The sequence below is a fragment of the Equus asinus genome, chromosome 8 (genome assembly GCF_041296235.1).
Source record: "Equus asinus isolate D_3611 breed Donkey chromosome 8, EquAss-T2T_v2, whole genome shotgun sequence".
In the NCBI taxonomy this organism is placed as follows: domain Eukaryota; kingdom Metazoa; phylum Chordata; class Mammalia; order Perissodactyla; family Equidae; genus Equus; species Equus asinus.
The window spans coordinates 61,780,280-61,802,612 of NC_091797.1; the positions used below are offsets into that span (position 1 = coordinate 61,780,280).

The following is a 22,333-nucleotide window of genomic DNA, read 5'->3' on the forward strand; positions in this document are numbered from 1 at the left end:
CAGGAAGGGGCATGGAAGGATGCTACTTCATTTCCTTGCCCTGCCTTGGATACAGGAGTTAGCCTTTCCTGGTCTCTCCATTCAGTGGTAAGTTTTGAGTAGGAACAACATCAAAGTTGGAATTTTGCTTGTCATTTAGCTTATTCTGTAAAATACATTAAAACCTGCAAAGCTACATGAGTTTTCATGACAAGTCACCACCTTTATAATGTCACTTAGATAATACTGGCAACTAAAAAGAGAGGAAACAGTTTAAAACTCTCTTTTATAAATTGAATTCTAATGATATGGGGGCCCTGTGTTCATCTTTTCTAGCTAATTAATTTGGAAGACAAACGACCTGTTCAAAGGTCTGTTTGTTCATATTACATATAAATATCATTTATCTGACAAATATTTATTGAACATCTTATAGGTAAAAAGAGTCATGCTATCAAAACCACGATGAGATACCATTTCATACACACTAGGATGGCTATAATTAAAAGGACAGATAATAACAAGCGTTGGAGAGGATGTAGAGAAATTGGAACCCTCACACACTGCTTGTGGGAATGCAAAATAGTGCAGCCACTTTTAAAAAGCTTGGCAGCTCCTCAAAATGTTTTGTTTTTTTGAAGAAGAAGATTAGCTCTGAGCTAACTACTGCCAGTCCTCCTCTTTTATGCTGAGGAAGACTGGCCCTGAGCTAACATTGTGCCCATCTTCCTCTACTTTATATGTGGGACGCCTACCACAGCATGCTGTGCCAAGCGGTGCCATGTCCGCACCCGGGATCCGGGCCAGCGAACCCCAGGCCACTGAGAAGCAGAACATGCGACCTTAACCCCTGCGCCACTGGGCCGGCCCCTCAAAATGTTAAACATAGAGTTAGTCTATGACCCAGCCATTCCACTCCTGGGTACATACACAAGGAATGAAAACATATGTCCACACAAGAACTTCTACACGAATGTTCACAGCAGTATTATTCATAATAGCTAAAAAGTGAAAACAATCCAGATACCCATTAACTAATGAATGGATGAACAAAACGTGGTATATCCATGCATGGAATATTATTCAGCCATAAAAAGGAACAAATTACTGATCCATGCTACAACATGGATCACCCTTGAAAACATGCTAAATGAAATAAGCCAGACTGAAAAGGACAAGTATTATATGATTCTGTTTATATGAAATGTCCAGAATAGCCAAATCTCTAGAGACAGAAAGTAGATTAATGTTGCCTGGGGCTGAGGGTTTGGGGGAAAACAGGGATCGACTGCTAATGTGTAGAGGGTTTCTTTTTGTGCATGGTAAAACTGTTCTAAAACTGATTGTGGTGATGGTTGCACAGCTCTGAATATACTAAAAACCACTGAATCGTATACTTTAAATGAGTGAATTGTATGGTATGCAAGTTATATCTCAATAAAGCTGATATGTATATACATATGTGAAATTGTGTTAGGTTCTATAGTGGAGAAGTGATACAAAATTGGTAAATTTATGATTGGTGCCTTAAAAGAGTTTATAATCTAATCTCTGCATCCACATGAAGTAATCATGAAATATCAACCAACATGTGAAAAGAACCATTAAATAGGTACAAAATTCACGGGGTTAGAGAAAAGAGATCACTTCTATTAAGAGTAACCAGGGAGGGGCCGGCCCTGTGGCTGAGTGGTTAAGTTCGCATGCTTGGGCCTTGGTGGCCCGGGATTTCACTGGTTCAAATCTTGGGCATGGACATGGCACCGCTCATCAGGCCATGCTGAGGCGGCATCCCACATGCCACAATTAGAAGGACCCACAACTAAAAATATACAACTATGTACTGGTGCTGGGCAGAGGGGAGCTTTGGGGAGAAGAAAAAAAAAAAAAACCAAGACTGGCAACAGATGTTAGTTCAGGTGCCAATCTTTAAAAAAAAAAAAAAAAAAAGAGTAATCAGGGAGCCAGCCCTGATGGTCTAGTGGTTAAAGTTCAGCACTCTCACTGCTTCCACGGCCCGCAATCATTTCCTGGTTGTGGAACCACACTACTCGCATCTGTCAGTTGCCATGCTGTGGTGGCAGCTCACAAAGAAGAACTAGAATGACTTACAACTAGGATATACAACCATGCACTGGGCCTCTGGGGAGGGAAAGAAAAGGTAATCGGGGAAAGCTTCCTGGAAGAGAAAGCAATGGAGTTGAGCCATGAGAATGGCCAGGAATTTTGTAGATGGAGATTGGAATTGGAAGCAGCAGATGCAAAGGCATGATTGCAGCAAGCCGTGGGGCCTGTTCAGAGATCAGCAAGGATTCTAGTGTGGCTGGATTATAACATATAAGGAATACACAGGCGATGAGACCACAAGGTAAAGAAGCTGAGGCTATACCATTAAGAACTTTGAATACCATCCACGGCAAACCTCAGGTTTGAGGGCCTGAACTAGGGCAGGGAGAGAGGGAATGGAGAATCGAAGATCAAGAACCACTTCAGAGGAAGAACTGACAGAAAAGCAACTGGTGGATCAGAAATGGGGGGTGATGAATTGAGGGCCAAGATGATGGCTGAGTCTTAGCCAAGTGACTGAGAGAATGACGAAATGAGAAAGTCAGAGGTCGAAGCCATTTGAGTTGGAAGGTGACAGAGTAGGTGATACTGAGCTCAAAGTAAAATAAATGGAAACATTGAGCTGTGCCATGGAAGAGAATCACAAAGAAAAAGGATGTGGGTGTTGGAGACGGCCGCTTGGATGCAGTGACACAATCCTCTTAATCTCACAAGATGTGTAGATGTCTCCCAGGTCGGGATGGGGGTGGGGGGTGGGGATGGGCAGGGCACTCCAGACAGAGGGAGCTGTGAGTAGTAAGCACAAGGGCACAGAGGCGTGAAACAAGGTCAGCTTCCTGAACTGCAAATACCTCAGTCTGTGGCTGGAGCAGAGGGAGGAGGGGAGGCAGCCAGAGATGGGGCTGGAGAAACAGCCAGTGGGCCAGACTGCCCAGAGCTCTGCGCACCTCGCACCTGACTTGGACTTTATCCACCGGTGAGGCCCTGGAAGGGCTTATGGAGGAAGGTAGACAGAGCCTCCCTCGTGGCACTGTGGAGAAGGGTCTGAAAGACTGGATACAGGAAGTCTAGTTAGGAATTAATAGAACGGTCTCTCTAAGAAATACGAAGGACATAGTAAGCCACTGGCCGTAGAGGTGGAGAGGAATGGATTGATCTGAGACATAATTAGGAAGTAGGATCAGTAGAATTTGACCAACTTGATAAAAGGAAAAAGGAAAATCTCTCTGGAGCACTGACCAAGCGGTGTGGCAGCAAACCTGCTCTCAGATTTGGGTACCTGGACGGTGGTGGGGGCATTTCCCAGTGGCATGAGTCATGGGGAGAGGAGAGTGGAGTGTGGACGGTGAGAGGAGGTTGGACCCAGGAAAAAGGCCTGGAGAGACATCTAAAGGACAGAGATGATGGACAGTAAAAGGCTAGGGGCTGAACCCAGGGAAATGCCTGCAATCAGGTGGATGAAGAGGGGGGAGTGGCAAATGCTCTCTCTCTTTTTCCTCTAAAGAAGCAGAACAGCCAAAGAAGTGGGGCTTGTCAAGAAAAAAGGTGGTCAACACTGTTAACAATACAGAGAAAGCAAGGCAATTCTCTGAAGAAAGGGTGCGATCTGAGAAAGTAAATTGATTTGAGAGCACCAGGCAGGGGCCAGAAAACATGGGGGTAAAGAAAGACTGGAAGAAGAGGAAGTGAAGACCATGCTCTGCTGAGAAGTGAGGTCATAAAAGAAGGGAGAGAAAGGAAAACACCACCAGCAGCAGTAACAGCAGCTAATAGTTGCTGGACACCTACTACATGCCAGGCACTGTTCTAAGGGCCTTACATGTCTTATCTTGCTCAATCCCCTCCACCCTCCAATCTGGTAGGTGCTGTTACCATCCCATTCTACAAGGGGTGAAACCGACACGAAGTCCCAACATCACACAGCAGGGACGCAGCAGAGCTGAGCTGCACAGCAGACCCAGAACCCACTCTTCTATTAGTGTTGTTAGTCAACTGAGAATTACATAGTTTGCTAATAAAAAAAATAGCTACTTGATGTCTTGACTAACCTCAATAAAACAGTCTTGATAGGAGTTTTGCTGAAAGGCCATTATTGTCTGTGCAGTTGTTTACCAAGGATTTAATAGGAAAGATAAATGAATGCGCATCTTTAAGTATTGCTAATTTGGTTTATAACCATCCCTCCTTCACATAAATCTAAGGCACAAGCCTCTTCCTCTTCCCCAAGAGTTATGTTCCATATGTGCAGACTACATTCTGAAGCTGTAGCTGGATATCTCATGGATTCCAATACACCTAGTATGGTGAGGCTAGAGATGACCTAGCAGAGTCCACACTCTGAATGTCTACACTGGTGGTTCTCAACTGAGGTGATTCTAACCCCCGGGGATGTTCAGCAATGTCTAGAGACATTTTTGGTTGGGGGAGGGGTACCACTAGTATCTATGGCTAGAGGCCAGGGATGCTGCTAACATCCTGCAGTGCACAGGACAGCGCCCACAACAAAGACTTATCCAGCTCCAAATGGCAGTAGTGCCGGGGTTGAGAAACTCTGCTTGACAGTGCCTTGACAATCACCTCTAGGAACATCAGAGTCTGGGAAAGGGGTTTTAGAATGAGTGCACCACCCAGACCATTGATGTCAACAGGAAAGGAATGCAGATCCAGACAGGGAGAGAATACAGATATATGAAACAGAAGACAGCTATTGAAGGAAAGTGTGTGTGTATTTCTGTCTGTCTGCCTATGAGGCAGAGGAGAAATAATAAAGAGATCAGCCTTGGAGAAAAAGAGGGATAATTCATATTCTATACAGGCGGGAAGGAAAAAGAATAGTAGGCACATTCTGAGAAACATTAGTGGGGAAAAAGGCAAGTTCTGGGAGTTCACCTTTTTCTTTTTCAAGATTGGCACCTGAGCTAACATCTGTTGCCAATCCTTTTTTTTTCTTCTTCTTCTCCCCAAAGCCCCCCAGTACACACTTGTATATTCTAGTTGTAGGTCCTTCTAGTTGTGGCATGTGGGACGCCACCTCAGCATGGCCTGATGAGCAGTGCCATGTCCATGCCCAGTATCCAAACTAGCAAAACTCTGGGCTGTGGAAGCGGAGCACACGCACTTAACCACTCGGCCACAGGGCCGGACCCGGCTCTGATGGCTTTGACTATGGAAAAGGAGCAGTGTAGGAGAGCAGCATGGGGCTCAGGATTAAAGAGAGAAGAAATCAGGCATTGGTGGTAGAAAAATTCAGCTGTGTTTTAGCTTCAGTGCCTTGGAGCCACAGAGAAGAGACAACATATGGTAGGGATTACTGACAGTTGGAAATTGAAGTGAATAAAATCCATCACAAGGGGCTGACATTGGAAGGGGGCTGAGACTGTAAGCACTGGGTGTGGTCAAGGGACACGAAGACGAGGAAGAAAAGTGGGTTCAGTGGCTGGGAGGGTGAGGCAAGGGGCAAGGGAAAGAAGGGGGCTGAGAGCAGGGAAACAGATGCAGACCTCAGGAGAGAGAGAACCAAAAGACTTGTGTGAGATGGAGCAGAAATCCTAATCACAGCGTGGAGCAAATGGAGTAAATTATGAAGCAAGGACAGGACATGAGTCCTTGACATGCATGGTCCTGTCACTGAAAATGAAGAAGGGGATGGCTTGAGAGGGAAAATGTGAAGTTGGTCACTTAGGCCATTGTGAAGGAAGTGTGTCTTAGAGATCAGTAGATGACTGGGGTGCAGATGAGAAGAGGCAGGCATCAACAGACGGCACCAGTGTCAGAGGAGGTGTTATGGGCTCAAATTCTTATGCTGAAGTTGTAGCCCCTAGTACCTCAGAATGTGACTGTTTTTGGAGATAGGGCCTTTACAAAGGTAATTAAGTTAAAATGAGGACATTAGGGTCGGCCCTAGCCAATATGACCAGTGTCACCATAAGAAGCAATTAGGGGGGCCAGCCTGGAGGCATAGTGGTTAAGTTCACATGCTCCACTTCGGTGGCCTAGGGTTTGCGGGTTTGGATCCCGGGTGTGGACCTACATACCGCTCATCAAGCCATGCTGTGGTGGCGTCCCACATACGAAAAAAAAATAGAGGAAGATCAGCACAGATGTTAGCTCAGCAACAATCTTCCTCAAGCAAAAAGAGGAAGATTGGCAACGGATGTTAGCTCAGGGCTAATCTTCCTCACCAAAAGAAGAAGAAGAAGAAGAAGAAGAGATTAGGACACATACACACAAGAGGGAAGACCATGTGAGGACACAGCAAGAAGGCAGCATCTACAAGCCTAGAAGATAGGCCTCAGAAGAAACCAGCCCTGCCAACACCTTGTTCTTGGACTTCCAGCCTCCAGAACTGTGAGGAAATAAATTTCTGTAGTTTAAGCCACTCAGCCTGTGGTACTTTGTTATGGCAGCCTGAGCTGATTGATACAGGAAGGAGGGACACAAAGAAGATGGTGAGCTTGGTGTGAAAGGGACAGTAGAAAATATGTTCATAGACTTCATGGCCTCCCCTGTGAACTGGGAGAGTCTTCTTGAGAAAAGCCTTTTGAAGGAAGTGGTATCTCCAAGGACACACCAAGCTTCCGTTGGAGTGCAGAGGTAGGGGAAGTGCTGTGGAGAAGGCTGAGAATTAGAGTGTCTTAGAACAAGAGATGGATGGGACATCTCTTGAAAGTAGGGACTTGTCTCGGCTGACGATTTCTGCATCCCAGTGCTAGCACAGGGACTGGGATATTTAGGTTCTCAATAAATCCATTTTTCGAAGTGTGCTGAGGTGGAAGAGGCATGGAGGAGGGGTGGGAATGCGCTGGAAAGGATTGGGGGCGTAGGGGAAGTTGCTGGAGGAAGGTGTTTGCCCAGGAGTCGTGAGTATAGCAGAAGGCTGAGGCGTAGGTGGTGAAATGTCACTTAGAATTTCCAAACCCCCTTAGTAATGAGGCCAATTAAACTCTCCCTCTCAGACAAGCAGTGCAGTCAGAGGGATGGGTTACCAAGAACACCTTGACACAACTTCTGTCATTGTAAACACGTTATTACTTTAGCTACCCAGATACCTTGAGGAATGAATTATTTCTGGTGCTTGATGGTTTTCCCTTTACATGTTAACCAATTGGAGTAGAAATTTTTCTAAAATGTATTATAACTCCCTTGCTTTTTCTCCCTTTTCTAAAAAATCAGAATGTTAACATATGAAGAAAATGACATCATAAACCTCAAATATTACATTGGATTGTCATACAAAGATAACTTTTTATAAGCAAGATTTATACTAGGCCACGAAATGGTCACATCCATTAAGAAACTATTCATCCTTGAGGTATGTAACAGCTATTTGCTAGCATATCCTAGTTCCAATTTGAGTTTTTGGTCTGCTTTTTGTTATTTTTCCTCCCTCACTATCTGGCTATTCCCTGTTACTTCTTTCTGAACTCAGTGTGCCTGCCCATAGCAATCTCCTCTTCCCTTTCTTATTGAGCGTTTCTAATCTACAGTGGTTAGGAAACTGGATAACCAACATTGTTAGAAATGTGTCAACATAAGTGTGAGGACCAGCATCTCCTTTTGCTGCCCAGAAGCCAAAAGTTGCTTATTCCTGTTCCCAGTTGGGTTTCAGATTGATGAGTTGTTAGCATACTTCTAAACTATAAAAGTTGTTTCAAAGATATCAGAATATGAGGGAAGGTTAAATAACTCATCTAAGCCAACCTTCCTTCCATGACATAAGTTTATTGCTTACTAGAATTTTAAAATGATGTAACCTCAGGGGACACAGAAAGGGCCAGCCATCCCTCCTCCTGCCTTAAGACAAGAAGGCAGATGTTAGAAAAAACTGCTCCACTCTCACTGGATGAAGTTTCTTTCTTTGCCTAAAAGACTTGTACTTATAATTCAATATTTGTTTCTTTGTAGGACAGAGCTCTTCATTCACAAACCAGAGTATAAGTAAGTGAAATGAATACTTCTTCAAAGTAGTCTTCAAAGTAGCATGCATGTGTACCTTTGTGTGTAAAATTGAGACTGCACAGAACCAAAGGAAAATTTCTCGGTTTCAGTTAAGTAGACCCCCAAACCGTACGTGTAAGTGGAGACCACTGACACTGCTTTAGTATTCCCAATGACTCTGTCCACACTGCCAGGCCACTGGTCATCTTGCTCACAGAATAGGTCCCTATGTTCCCAGGTCAAAGGATCAGACAAGAATTTTCAAGGGTAAAAAGTGCTGAAGAAGTTGTAGTAAATCACACAACTCAATAGCCGTGAAAAACCCTGACAATTTGTGAACACTGAAAATAACAATGTGTATATCCTAACAGACAGAAAATTCTCTCTCTTTCCCTCAGAAAGAAAGAAAGTCATTATCTAGTGCTTGCTTGTTAGCACAGTGACTAGGGAATTAGGACAATTTTACCCACTGCCTCCGACTTCCATAAGGCAATGGACTTAGCAGTTTCACACACAATCTTATACACACCTCAGGTAAGTAAAGGAGTACACGCTCAAAAAATAACATATTTTAGGGGCCGGCCCCGTGGCTGAGTGGTTAAGTTCGCATGTTCTGCTTCAGCAGCCCAGGGTTTCGCCGGTTTGGACCCTGGGCGTGGACATGGCACCACTCATCAGGCCACGTTGAGGTGGTGTCCCACATGCCACAACTAGAAGGACCCACAACTAAAATATACAACTATGTACTGGGGGGATTTGGGGAGAAAAAGCAGAAAAAAAAAGAAGATTGGCAACAGCTGTTAGCTCAGGTGCCAATCTTTAAAAAAAAAAGATATTTTAAAGTATGGAGGCTGACTTATGTTACTTCTTTATGTTACTAAAGAAACTTGACATTCATTTACCCATTCAGTCAACCAGCAATTGGTAGACACTGATGATGTTCCAGGCTTCACGTATAACAGTAAACAAAGCACATAAGATCCTTGCCCTGGTGGGTTTTACAGACTAAAGGTCTGTTGGGTTTCAAACAATACAATGTCATGAAAACTTTAAAAGCTACACTGCAAGTTGCTTCCTCAGTGGGACCTTTTACAATAAAGCCAGTGTATGCCTCTGTTGTGGGCTGAATTGTGTCCCCACAAATTCATATGTTGAAGTCCTAGCCCCCAGCACCTGATAATGTGACCGTATTTGGAGACAGGACCTTCAGAGAGATAATTAAGGTAAAGTGAGGTCATCAGGGTGGGGCCTAATCCAATATGGCTTGGTGTCCTTATAAGAATAGGAGATTAACACACAGACAGAAGAACATGTGAAGACACAGGGTGAAGATGACCATCTACAAGCCCAGCAGAGGGGCCTCAGAAGAAACCAACCCTGCTGACACCTTGATCTTGTACTTTTAACCTCCAGAGCTGTGAGGAAATAAATGTCTGTTGTTTAAGCTACCCAGCTGTAACAGACTAATACAGCATCCAAAGCCTAAACTTCATCTGCCCAAGTATAGGGAATATTTGTAAACTAGAACAATTTCATCAGAACCATAAGCTAGGATGTTGGGATACAAGTGCCTATGTGGAGACACAATGGAATGAGAAGACCTCAGAGCAGCAAGACAGTATTAGATGATATTATGGCAAGACAAATTTGTGATCATCCTAAAAGTAAAGCCAATTGGAAGCAATCTGTTTGGGAATTCAAAATTAACTACTAAAACTATTATACATCCATGAAAAGAAGACTTTACACCTATTAAAATAACCCTGGAGAAGAATGCTTAATTTCATTTAAAAAGTTCATGATTTATTTTTAAGTAAAAAAAGCTGGCTACCTATAGATAATCCCATTTTTGTAAACAACAACAAAAAGTTATACTCACATGTAAATAAAAAAAGACACAAGGAGTAAACACCAAAAAATTAAACAGTGGTTATTTTGGAGTAGTGAGATTATGAGGGATTTTTATGTTTTGCCATTTGGCTTATATCTATTTTCTCACTTTTCTGCAATAAACATGCAATGATTTTGTTACAAGGAAGAAAATGAAACAGTCATTGAATCCATTACATGAAGTGACTGTCTTTAGTGTCATAAGTATTTCTATCAAAGTCAAGGACGTGGAACAATTATGTACAGAATGTAACAGACAACATAGGTCATTCAAATTTTAAAACACACGGCTCTCTCCACATCAGATCCAGTCCTCTGCCCGCCAGTTTATCTCCACACTATAACTGCTCTTCATATTTCCTAGGCATTCCAGCCACAACGTTGTGTAGCGGATCATGTTTTATTCCTAAATTGAAATCCAAGTTTTAGGCTTCAACTAAAACAAGAGTTTTTCTTTTTTCTCCAGTTTCTCAGAAATTGGATTTTATAAAGCAAAACAAGGACTGCAAATACACTTGGAAGTGGCAGGTTACAGTGGAAAGAGCATGGATTAGGACAGGAGACAGCCCTGGGTTCCCTCCTGGCTCTGTCACTTACCAGCTGTCATGAGCACAGGTGTCTCACTCTAGTGAACTTCAGGTCCTTCAACTATAAAACAGACGTAATAACCACCTGGGCATTGTCATGAGGATTAAAAGAGATGACATGTAGAAAGCACTCGAAAAAGGCATCTGGGCCATGGTAGGTGCACAGTAAACTGTAGTCCTTGTTATCTATTTAAAAGTTTGATGCTTAATATTGACATTTTGCAATCAAACACATATATCTTAATTCAATAAAAGTGTTAAGGTTACATCAAATTCACTATGCAATCTTTTTTTTTTTAAGAAAAAAAACGGAATAGTGCCACATTATTTCTTAACTGCTACATGATAATCATCCATTTATGACTATGTCTATAGAGGTGGATTTATATGTGTGTGCATGTGTGTGCATATAAGATCCTTATAAAGTAAAGTTGCTCATAATCGTTCTTAATGTTATTTAAATTATATTATAGTAACTATAGACAAAATAAAATAGTTATAACCAAAATACTGAGTTATAAATGTTCTGCAGTCATTAAAACAATGGCTTATTTTATAGAAAGGGACAGACCTGAGTAATGTGACTCTATGATTGGTCTAGTTGGTCCTGTTATTTCAGATGAATTTGGAATAAGTGCTGCTTTTCATGTGATTACTTCGACAGAGAACTTGAGGCACACGGAGAGTGCATAATATGCCCAACTTAAACAGCTAGTAAGTGGTGGGGCCAGGTTTGGAATCCAAGTCCTCTGAGTCTATAGCCCAAGTTCTTTCTACTGCACTGTATAGGATGACAAAAAAATTTATACCGTGAGCAGTCTGTATGTCTGTAGTTACACACAGAAACAAACTTGCAGTTTCAAAACAAATAGACAGGAGGGAGAGGGGTTGGGTGCATCTAGATATTAAACGTGCAATAAAGCTAGAATGCACCTAATGCATTTATGCTATATACCATGCTATAGTGCCAATGCAATGATCCATTTATCAATGGAATCAAACAGAACACCTCAAAGTGTTTGGTATATGATGAAGATGGCACTTCAAATCAGTGGGGAAAAGGATAGATTAGTCAATATAGTTGGAACCATTGAAAGGGAAAAAACCATTGAAAGGGAAAACAATTCACACCAACTTCAAACTAATTTTATACCAAAGGCTAAAACTTATTCCAAATGGATTAAAGAATTAAATGTAAATATAAAATGATAAAAGAACCAGAAGAAAAATAGCTAACTATTTATCTGATCTTTGGGAGTACAGAGGGTTTTTTAGGGAAAAGGAATAAACCATAAAGGAAAAGATGTGCATTTTCATTTACACAACAAATTTAAATTTAAATACATTTTTTAAAAAAGCACTATCAGCTAAATTGAAAGGGAAATTACAAACTAGGAAAAAAGCATATTTACAGGTAGAGCTGGTTAAGAGCCTCAATATAATAAAAGCTACACTTTATTGAGCCCTTATTAAGTATAAGAATGCTAAGCACTTTGCACACAATATCTCATTACAATCCTATAGGGAGATACAATTAGTTCCACTTTTAAAATAAAGAAATGGAGACACTGAGTGGCTAAGAAGTAACATGTCCCAAGTCTCATAGCTAATAAGTAGCAGAACAGAGATCAGGATGTAGAAAGCTGAGTTCCATGCTTTCGCTCAATTTTTATGATCTTTGACTCTTATGAGTCAATATAAAAAGAACACCTCAGTTGCAAAATGGGCAAAGGATATAAAAGAGCAATTCACAAAAGAAACATAAATACTTAATAACACAGTTTAAATGTTCAACTTCAGTAGTAATAAAAGAAATGCAAATTAAAATATGCAGCAAGATTTTTCCCCCTATCAAAGTGGTAAAAAATGTTTTCAAATTTCAACATCTAATTTTGGCAAAGCTGAGGAAAACAAGATACATGTTGTTGTGGGAATGATTGTTTTCACTTACTCTGAACAGAAATTTGAAAATTTAAGCATTATGTCCTTAAAAATGTGTACCTCTTTCAGCCAGCCACTCTACTTCTAGGAAAAAAAAAGAATTTTAGAAACTTTCCTAAAGAGATGTATATAAGGATATTTGTATAAGGATGATTGTCATTAGATTATTTGCCATCATGAAAAACTGGAAACAAGCTAAAGGTCGACTAATAGGGCTTTGGTACAGAAATGGTAAAATATCCACATGATGGAATAACATGTTAACCATTAGCAGTCATAAAGTGGAAGGCTACATAAAATGAGGGAAATGTTCAAAACACAGTTAAGGGAAAATAAAATCTTATAAAACTGTACGTGCTATTTCTAATTTTTGTTTTTGCGCTTGTCCACATTTTCCAAATTTGCTACAATGAATATATATTACTTTTACATCAGGAAAACAATTGTTATGAAAATACCAATAAACTTGAACCAGAAGAATACCTGGTTTAAGATTAGAGAATTTAAATATGGTTTCTACTTAAAACTTAAATGTTCTAAGTTTCAGTATACATAGGAATTCAAAGTAAAAATCAAAGATTAAAAGGTTCCCATGGGACCCAAACCAGATATAAAAGCAAAGTACAGATTTCTATGTATATAAAAATCTGATGATTAGGCCACTAAAAGGAAAATGCGCCCTGCCCCCAACTCACCTCCAAGGAGATTAACTGCTTTTTAGTACTCAGATCCATAAGGGGACTCATGAAGACCTCATACAGAGACAAGTATTTTTAGAGGAAATAATAACCTGTATACTCAAGACAGGATTGATCTTTAATTTCTATGCTTCCTCTTAGGTAACATTAATACTGTAATTTGTAAATAAAGTTGTTCAAATTGTATGAATCTTCCAAGATAACTGATTTCTAATTTCAAAACACTTAAAAAGAACTGAAATATACTTCTCGAACATATGGAGCATCCATTTCAAACCAGAGCCAAGATTATACTTCACAGTGAAAATCTGAAGGAATTCTTTTAAAAATAAGAATAAAAAGCTCTCAGAAAGAAAAAATTATTTAGTATTGTTCTGTAAGTTTTTTTGACCAATGCAATAAGACATGAAACAGATAGAGATTTAAAGTTTGGAAAGAAAAAGATAAAATTATCATTAATTAGAGACGGTATCATTGTATAACTAGAAATCCCAAAGAAATGAATGGAAAACTATATTCAAGAGGAATCTCATCGTAACAGCTTTCATTTCTTGAAATCCTCTATGTCCAACACTGCAGCGCTGTATTCTCAGAGCCACGCCTCTGGTTAGTAGTAGAGCTGGGATTCAAACCCAACTCTGACCCACTCCAAAGACTCCAAAGGCTGTGTTCTTTCCAATATGTTACTGCTTTTCTCTGTCAAGTAGATAGTTATAATGTGTGCATGCACACACGCACACATGCACACTTCCTATAGGAAAGCAATAAACATCCAGAAGTACAATTTAAAAAACCCATTTACAAAGCAACAAATTCAACAAGGTTTGTGTGTAACCAATAAAATTTTAAAAGACACTCAGACATAACCTGGACATATATCTAATAATAAGTAAGGAGAGATGAAGCAAGATTTAGATAGGAAGACTAAAATTTCATTTCTAAAATGTATATTCTAAGTTAATTTGCATGTTAAATGCAATTCTGATCAAAACTCCAACTGGATAAAATATTTTATAAGGAGAAATGTAACAAAGTAATTCCCACGTGCATCTAAAAGAAACAATGAGGTGAGAATAGTAAAGTAAAATTTGCTAAAGAATTATAGGAAGAAGAGATACTAGACATTAAAACAATTATAAGTCTATTATTAAAAGAGCTTGGGCAAGAAAAAACAAAGGAATTAACAGAACAGACTAGATAAACTAGGACTAGATCTGTCTAATATTCTTACCAGAAGTCAGTTTATGATAAAGGAAGCACCAATAATCATCAGAGAAGGAAAAAACTATTCAGTAGTCAATTATTGTTGGAATAACTAGTTAACAATTTGGGGGAAAATATCAAAGTAAAGTCTTACCTCATACCATACACCAAAATAAATTCCTTGTGAATGAACTAATTAAGCAGAGATGTATTTTTAAAACAGAAAACAGAAAAATAAGATAAAAACAAAATTTGTCATACTCTTGGACAGAGAAAATGTATCATACCACTGGAGGGGAAAGAGTCTTTAAAACTCAAATGCAAATAAGGACTAGACATACATAAAATTAGAAATTAAAGAGACATAAATAAAAGAAAGACCACAAATAACCTGACCACATAGAAATATGAACATGAACCTTCTCTATGTCAAAGATAAAAAAGCAAAAAACAAACCTAAAAAAAAAATCATCTCTAACAAAAATTATAAAAGAAATAAAACTTAAGCAGTTTTTAATTTTTCTCTATTAAATAAGAAAAAAAGTCCAAAGTCCACCAGGATATCACAAAATGAGTGGATACTTTCATATGCTACAGTGCAAATGGCATTGTAAATGGGCACATACAAATGGGTAAATTAACACACTTTACATACATATTATTACAATTATCTCTTTAAAAAAAAGAAGTAAAAACAGACAGGAAAAAATTTACCAAAATGATCAAGAAATAAAGAGTGATGAGAACAGGTTATACTTTTTCTATTTCCCAAATTTTATGTAACCATATCACTTTATTATTTTACTAATTTAATTGCACTTATTCTTACCCATATTGAACTTTATTTGTTATATCCTTGGATTACAGAATCTCAGTGATTTTTATAAAACCCAGAATCTGGAATTGGAGCCACAATTTTCAACATCAACTAAAAAGCAATCACTCTACTTAAAACATAAACTTACGATAAATAGGTCTTGCATTTTTCCATTTACTCTGGAAATCTAATGCCTTTGTGGCAGGTGAGTGTCTTTTTTTAAAGCAGCAGGAGGGGTAGAATATCTTTGTAAAACTAAAAAATGTGCCAGTGAAAGCACACCCCTCAGTGGACCGGGAAATTAAGGACCCCTGCCCCTGCCCACGTGCTGGGGAGGAAGATCTTTAAGGAATCCCAACCTGCCCCAAGCCGCTACAACGTCCTTTCTCCAGGATGCAGCTAAGAGCAAGTCCTGATCACACGTCTCTTATCTGCAGTTGCCCAAAGAGCCTCAGAGCTTAGCTGGAGCAGACCAGAACAAGTGCTTAGATCTCTAAACTCCATGCAACAAAAAGGGCAAGGAGCCTTCTCCTTGTGGCCTGCTCCATCACACAGAAACACAGTAGGAGAGTTCAGCTGTGCATGCCACTAAACACCAACATTAAAACAACCATTGTCCACAACCATCGTGAGATACCACCCCACACCCATTAGGAGGCCTAGTATCAAAAAACCAGAAAACAACAACTGTTGGCAAGGATGTGGAGAAAATGGAATCCTTGTGCACCGCTGGTGAGAATCTAAAACAGCACAGCCTCCATGGAAAACGGTATGCAGTTCCTCAAAAAATTAAAAATAGAATTACCCTGTGATGATCCAGCCATGATCCAGCAATTCCATTTCTGCATATATACCCAAAAGAACTGAAAGCAAGGTCTCAAACATATTTGTATACCCACAATTCACAATAGCCAAAAACTGGAAGCAACACAAGTGTTCATAGATGATGAACGAACAAACAAAATGTGGTATAAACATACAATGAAATATTATTCATTCTTAAAAAGAAATGAAGCACTGACACATACTAGAGCAGGGATGACCCTTGAAGACGTTGTGCTGAGTGAAATAAGTCAGTCACAAAAGGATAAACACTGTATGATTCCAGTTATATGAGGTTCCTAGAGTAGTCAAATTTACAGAGACAGGAAGTAGAATAGTGGGTGCCAAGGGGCTGAGGGAGGGAGGACTGGGAGTTCGTGTTTAACGAGTACCAAGTTTCAGTTTGGGAAAATGAAGAAGTTCTGGAGATGAATGGTGGTGATCGTGAAGGTACCTCATGCCACTGAACTGTACACTTAAAAATGGTTAAAATAGTAAATTTTGTGTAATGTGTATTTTACTTTACCACCACATATATATATAATATATATGAAAAGACCATTGCCTCATGAATACTAAAGGCATCCGTCACGATCAGTGAATATTTTATTCAAAAACGCAGATTTGCAGCTTGTTCCTGGAACATCCCAGGGACGGAGGACACTCCATGGCCGCGTAAACGGGATGTACACTCAGCCGTACGCAGCCAGTTCTGGGTAACTGAGAGCAGAGCCAGGCTTGCTCCTTAGGCTCGTATGACTCAAATCAAAAAAGAACATGGGACACCACAGGAAACTGAATGCTAGAACCATAAAACAATGCAGAGCAATTTCCTTATCGCCATCTCCCCATCTTAGAATTTTTTACAAAAGTGATTTACAAAGGGCAAAGTTCTCAGCCCACGGGAACTCCTGGGGTTTGGCTCATGTGGTGCTAACAGAGTTCTTTCATGTTCCATAGAGAATACTCGAGGGGCTCTTGTGTGGAGTTGCAAAGGATGACACCACGTCATAAATTAGAGGCAAAAATGAGGCCAGCTGAGAGGTCTGGTCTGAGTCCTTGCTTCAGCGCTCTGAGCTCCTGTTTCAGGGATTATTCTGAGAACTTCATTTAGCTACAGTCAAACACGTCAATTTGTAACTTGCCTAAATAAGTCACCTGTCCCTAAGCCGGGGTCCTGAAGCACCATTCAACTCCTTCAGCATTGTTTGCCGTACAAAGATACAAGCACACTTTTCTTTTTAAAACCTGGTCCAATGGCTCTCTGAAGCTGTCTTTAGTCTTCTAAAGACTCTCTGGCCACCTACTGGATTTTTTCAGTGCAAGAGCCGGGCAGAAAAAGAGCAACTTACTGCCCTTGTTCAAAGGAAAGCGAGAAGAGTTGCAGACTCGAAGCTAGACAGATTTTATTATTCAGTACCCGTGGGGATTTGCAAGAGAATAGCTCAGACACAGTCTGTTACTACCCTCCTCTCAAGGAAAAAGCCAATTATTCCTCCTACCTATGAGTTTAGCAGGAGTGTGGAACGTAGAAGCTTTTATGACATCTTTATCCTGGGCACAAGGAGGGAAAAATCAAAGGTGACAAAATTCAAGTACCTTGGCTTATTTTTTCTAAGTTACCAGGAAGAAAGAGGTTTAAATGACTTGTCAGTTTTTTCACATATCAAAAAGGATTATCAGCTACTTTCACTTTCTAACGAACAGCTCTAGTCTTCTAAATGAGGTCTGTTAGGCGTTTAATTTAAACTGAAGTCGTTTTGATTAATAAAGAGATGTTGAAAAAACCCACTTTTTTTTTTTTAAACACGAGCATTGTGTTAGATGTGGCCCTTGAGATCAGAGAGGGAAGCTAGAAAAAAATGGAAGTCACGACTCATTCAGGAAGAGCACACCGAAAGCGAAAGATTCATTGATGAGTTTCTAGCTCTCAGACCGTGTGTGTGGTGGAGGAGAAGTACGTTCGAGGTGGAAGCTGACAAGGGCTGGACTGACAGGGAAGCAGTAGGGCAGCTGGGCTGCAGGGTGTGCTGGGAACTGCTGAGTTGTTCCTGCAACCTTGGTCACAGCTGTGTGTCACAGGGTCCAAGAACTATAATTTTTCAAAAATGGATCAGGGTTTGAGAGGCGCTGGCAGTCAGGGACTGCTCCTCAGGTGCTAACCCTGACGGGTGGTGCTGCTTCTAAGGAGAAGGCCCAGAGGAGGTTTCAAATGCATACACGTCAGCATGGGATGGATCTCAGGGCCTGATGAATGTAATACTCATATCTATATACTCATAATACTCATACGTACATGAGGAAACTTGGATTCAGAGAGCTGACGTGACTTGCTGAAGGTCCAAAGCTATCCAAAGCTGGGATTTGGATGCGGGCCTCCCGACGCACCGAGCTGAGTATTCTTCTCAGGACTTGAGATCTGAAAGCAGTCACTGGTGCTGGCATCAGTCAGAAAGCGCTTGACAAGGCCACGTTGCTGTGTGCGAGCACCATCAGTGTCTGCTATGTCATCAGGAGGCGTGGCATTGGTACAGATCCCCGGAACCCTGCCAAGCTCTCCAGTTGTCTGGTGGCAGCCTGTTCAGCAGTAAAAGAAGTCAGCAAAAGAGGGGAAAGTGCCCAAATGGCCAGCAGGCTAGGGTGCAAACACACGGACGGCTTCCCCAGCTTGCATCTCGTGGGTGCTCTCATCAGCCTCCAGCCTCTCTCTGGGGAAATTCTCCCTGCGTCTCAAGTTGCTTGAAGCATTGCTTTTACTTCCTTCTCTGTTCTGTTTTCCTTCCAGCTTTCCAAGCAGCTGAGGATACCCCCATGGACATGGTCTCCTTCAGCTTTATTAATGCTAATTGTAGGGGATTTCAGAGCAACAAAAACTTGCACTGGAAACACGTTTGGATCAAGAAATTGGACACAAATAAAAGCTCATATGTACCACAAGCCCTGACTCAATCTGGAGCCAAGTGGTTTGCCTCGGCGAGCTCATTTAACCCTTGCCACTGCCCCTGGAGGCAGGTACATGCCCCCCCTTCTGTAGAAGAGAGGTTCAGAGAGGTTAAATTGCTCAAGGTCAGAGTGAGCCCGTCAAGTCCCTGCTTTACTACCACCATCCAGACATCACACCAGCGAGGGTCTGTCCGACCGGCTTGGCCCCTACTTGAGATAAGAATTCTGACTCTCTTCAATGGTGCGGTGGTTAAAACAGATGAAAAAATCTGACTTGCTTTGTTCACACCACCCTGAACTGCACTGGTCTGCTGATACCTTGAGGATGGGAAGTAAGAGGGCTGCTGAAATGCCAGGCAGAAGGAGGAGCTGACAACCCATTTTCTGAGATGGTAGAAAGGGAAGTAAACTCACCATTGCCTCTTGCCAGTCGAAAACACACTGAGCTGTAAATACTGGACTGGGATTGCCATTCTTCCTTTCCCCACGTGCAAACCAAGGCACCGGATCTGAGGACGGTGGAGAACGGCCCTTATTTAAACCCTGCTCTAAAAAGTTACAGTGGTAAGGAGGACTGTGGGACGAAAGGAGGAAACAACTGTTCTGAGCAGAGAGGTATTGTTTTCCTGCCTGCCCCGAGAATGTACCAAAACTTCACCAAGCTAAGAGGACAAAGGTTAGGAGCAGTTGACACGTTGGGCAAGAGCTCGGCTGAGGCTGCTGCAGCTCTGTGAACGCTGTAAGCAGCCCCGGGAAAGGAGAGGATGTGAGAAGATGAACCATCACACGCACAGGGAGAGGGCGTCGTGGGCAAGCTAGCTAGAGCTAGTAATTTTTCAACAGAAGAAACCATCCAGAGGAAACTGGTAAAACGGAACATTTTGAACTCAGATACATGATAATTGGCGGTTCCTCTCCACACAGTCTACCATTACCAGCTACCTCTTCGTGCTTCATCAGCTACACTTATAACGAGGGTTTCAAATCATAGAATGATATGAGCGGAGTTAGTATGTAACTCAAAAACCTGGCAAACAGAGGCCCTAATTGCACCTTGACATGAAGATCATCTGTGGGTGCGTACACGTGTGCTCTCCAGTTAGAAGAGACTTAGTTCCAGTTCCTGAGGCTTCTGAAAGACTCCAGAATTGGGCACAGGTTTTACACTGTTTTCTGGAGGGGCTGATACAAGACGCGGTCACTACACTGGGCTCTGACCACAGGTCACAATGTCTTTCTGATGGTTGATGGGGAAAGTTCTCTGGGAGGGTGGAAGGGGGAGGGGTCCTAGTGCATCAGACAGCTCAGAGGAGACTCCTCTAGGACCAGAAATACCTACCGCGGCAGCTGCCACAAAAACCCAAGTGGCTGCAACTTACTGCCTTTGAATCCAAACACACTGTAGACTGGGCCCGCCACACCTTTCAGGGTCCAAAGTAAACCATTTATAGGCCCAGAAAGGTCACCTCTAAGAGACGCTTGACAATAATCTGCCCTGCCAAAGAAAGAAGTGATTTCAAATCTTAATTGGCTGCAGCAGAAGTGAGATACAAGGAAACAGGCCTTGCCCTGGTTATCTTATTGGCGTCTGGTACCCTGTGGGTGGGCTCTCTGTTCCATGCTGTTGGTAACTCCTCTGTAGATATTGTCAGTTAGATTCACCTGGCTGCTTTTGTGATAGAAGATTCCCACCCTGGATGTGAAATTTCTTCACTGCTGCTCTCTGCACCTGGGCAAGAACACAGTCCAAAAGATACACTGCAAAACATATGGCAAGGCCAGTCCCTTTCTCTAACATGGAGGTGGGGATTGTTAAAGGGAAAGTTTATTGTTTCCTTAAAAGAGAAGGACTACCTAAAGCAAAGATGCTATAAAAATGCACAAACCCTGGTTCTATTTCTCATTAGCTGACAACTTAGACAAATTATCTAACCTGAGTTTCTATTTCTTCACCTATAAAGATGTCAACATTACGTACTACATAGGATTGCCATAAAATGAAATCACGCACACAGGCACTCAGCACAGGGCCTGGCCCATAGCAAAGAGCAGTATTCATTTGCTCAGAGGTTCACTTTCTACCAATTCCAGAGTCGCAACTGCATACCACCTGTATATGCTGATCTTTTATATACTGCAAATGCTATAAACAATTCTGATTTCTCAACACTTTCATCAGAAGTAACCAGGAGAGTAGAGATCTTGTCTCTTTTATTAATTGCCATAATCTCAGTGTTAACTAAATATCTGCTATATGAACACACTGATAAACAAAGTGGAGATGCCAACACTATTTGGAACAATTCTGTGTATTTACTTCTAGGTCTGTTTCCAGGCAGTGACGCAGGAACATTTCTTAGATATCAGGGACCACATTACTGCTCTGTGTACCATTATTAGTGCATGGTACCAACAAAGTCTATGGTAAGCATACTTCTTACACAAGGGTCCTCAAACTTTTTGGTCTCAGGACTCCTTTACACATTTAAACTTATCAATGACCCCCAAAGAGCTTTTGTTAATGAAGGTTACATCTATTGGTATTTTCCATATTAGAAATTTAAACTGGGGCTGGCCCTGTGGCCAGGTCGTTAAAGTTGCACACACTGCACTTTGGTGGCCCTGGTTTGTGGGTTCAAATCCCGGGTGTAGACCTCCTCCACTCATCAGCCATGCTGTGGAGGCATCCCACATACAAAGTAGAAGAAGACAGGCACAGATATTAGCTCAAGGTGCATCTTCCTCACACACAAAAAAAGAAAACTGAAGATAGGTTAAATTTATTAATTTATCTAAAATAACAACGATAAACCTATCACATATTAACATAAATAGCATATTTTTGTGAAAAATAACCCTATTTTCCAAAAGAAAATTTAGTGAGAATACATTGCTTTACATTTCTGAACATCCCTTTTAATGGCTGACTTTACAGAAGATAAGCGGATTCTCAACATCTGTCGAGATATCACACATCACATACCCTCTCGGTTAGTCCAGAGAAAAAACAAATCTTATTGTTATAAAAATGGTCTTGACCTCATGGACCCGCTGAAAAGATATCAGGGATCCCTAGGCTTCCCCAAACCAGACTCTGAGACCCACTGCTCTACCAATGATGACAATAAAGCCCCATATTTGTTTCTATTAAGGATGGTCTTCTTTTACAAATATCTGAATTTCAAATTTCAAAACTGAACCCTATTTTTAATCATTTGCCTCCATGTATATGTCCTCATTCAGCTGGAATCTGCCAGCACTCTAGCTAACAAGGATGTAATCCTCGGATCCTACAATGACAAGCATACCTGTGTGTGTGTGTAAAACAGAACTTCCCTAGCAGGGGAGCTGCGAACCCAACACGTCCAAAACTGACCATTTACTGTACCCCCAAACCTGTTCCTCAGTGGTGAGGGTACTATAATTTTTTCAAGTAAGCATATTTTTCA

General features: G+C 41.2%; 1 protein-coding gene across 2 annotated transcripts in view; it reads right to left on the reverse strand.

Annotated features, from left to right (window-relative positions):
- RREB1 (ras responsive element binding protein 1) overlaps window positions 1–22,333 on the reverse strand; it is a 173,847-nt gene that overhangs the window by 131,099 nt on the left and 20,415 nt on the right. The window contains exons 1-2 of one of the 2 annotated variants that reach the window (XM_070515647.1): window positions 19,299–19,522; window positions 18,238–18,518 (exon numbers count right to left, since the gene is read on the reverse strand). The exons of the other annotated variant lie outside the window; for it this stretch is intronic. The gene's annotated coding sequence lies outside the window, so the exon portion shown is untranslated. Of the gene's footprint in view, window positions 1–18,237; window positions 18,519–19,298; window positions 19,523–22,333 lie in introns of those variants that run through there. 2 annotated transcript variants of the gene reach the window in all.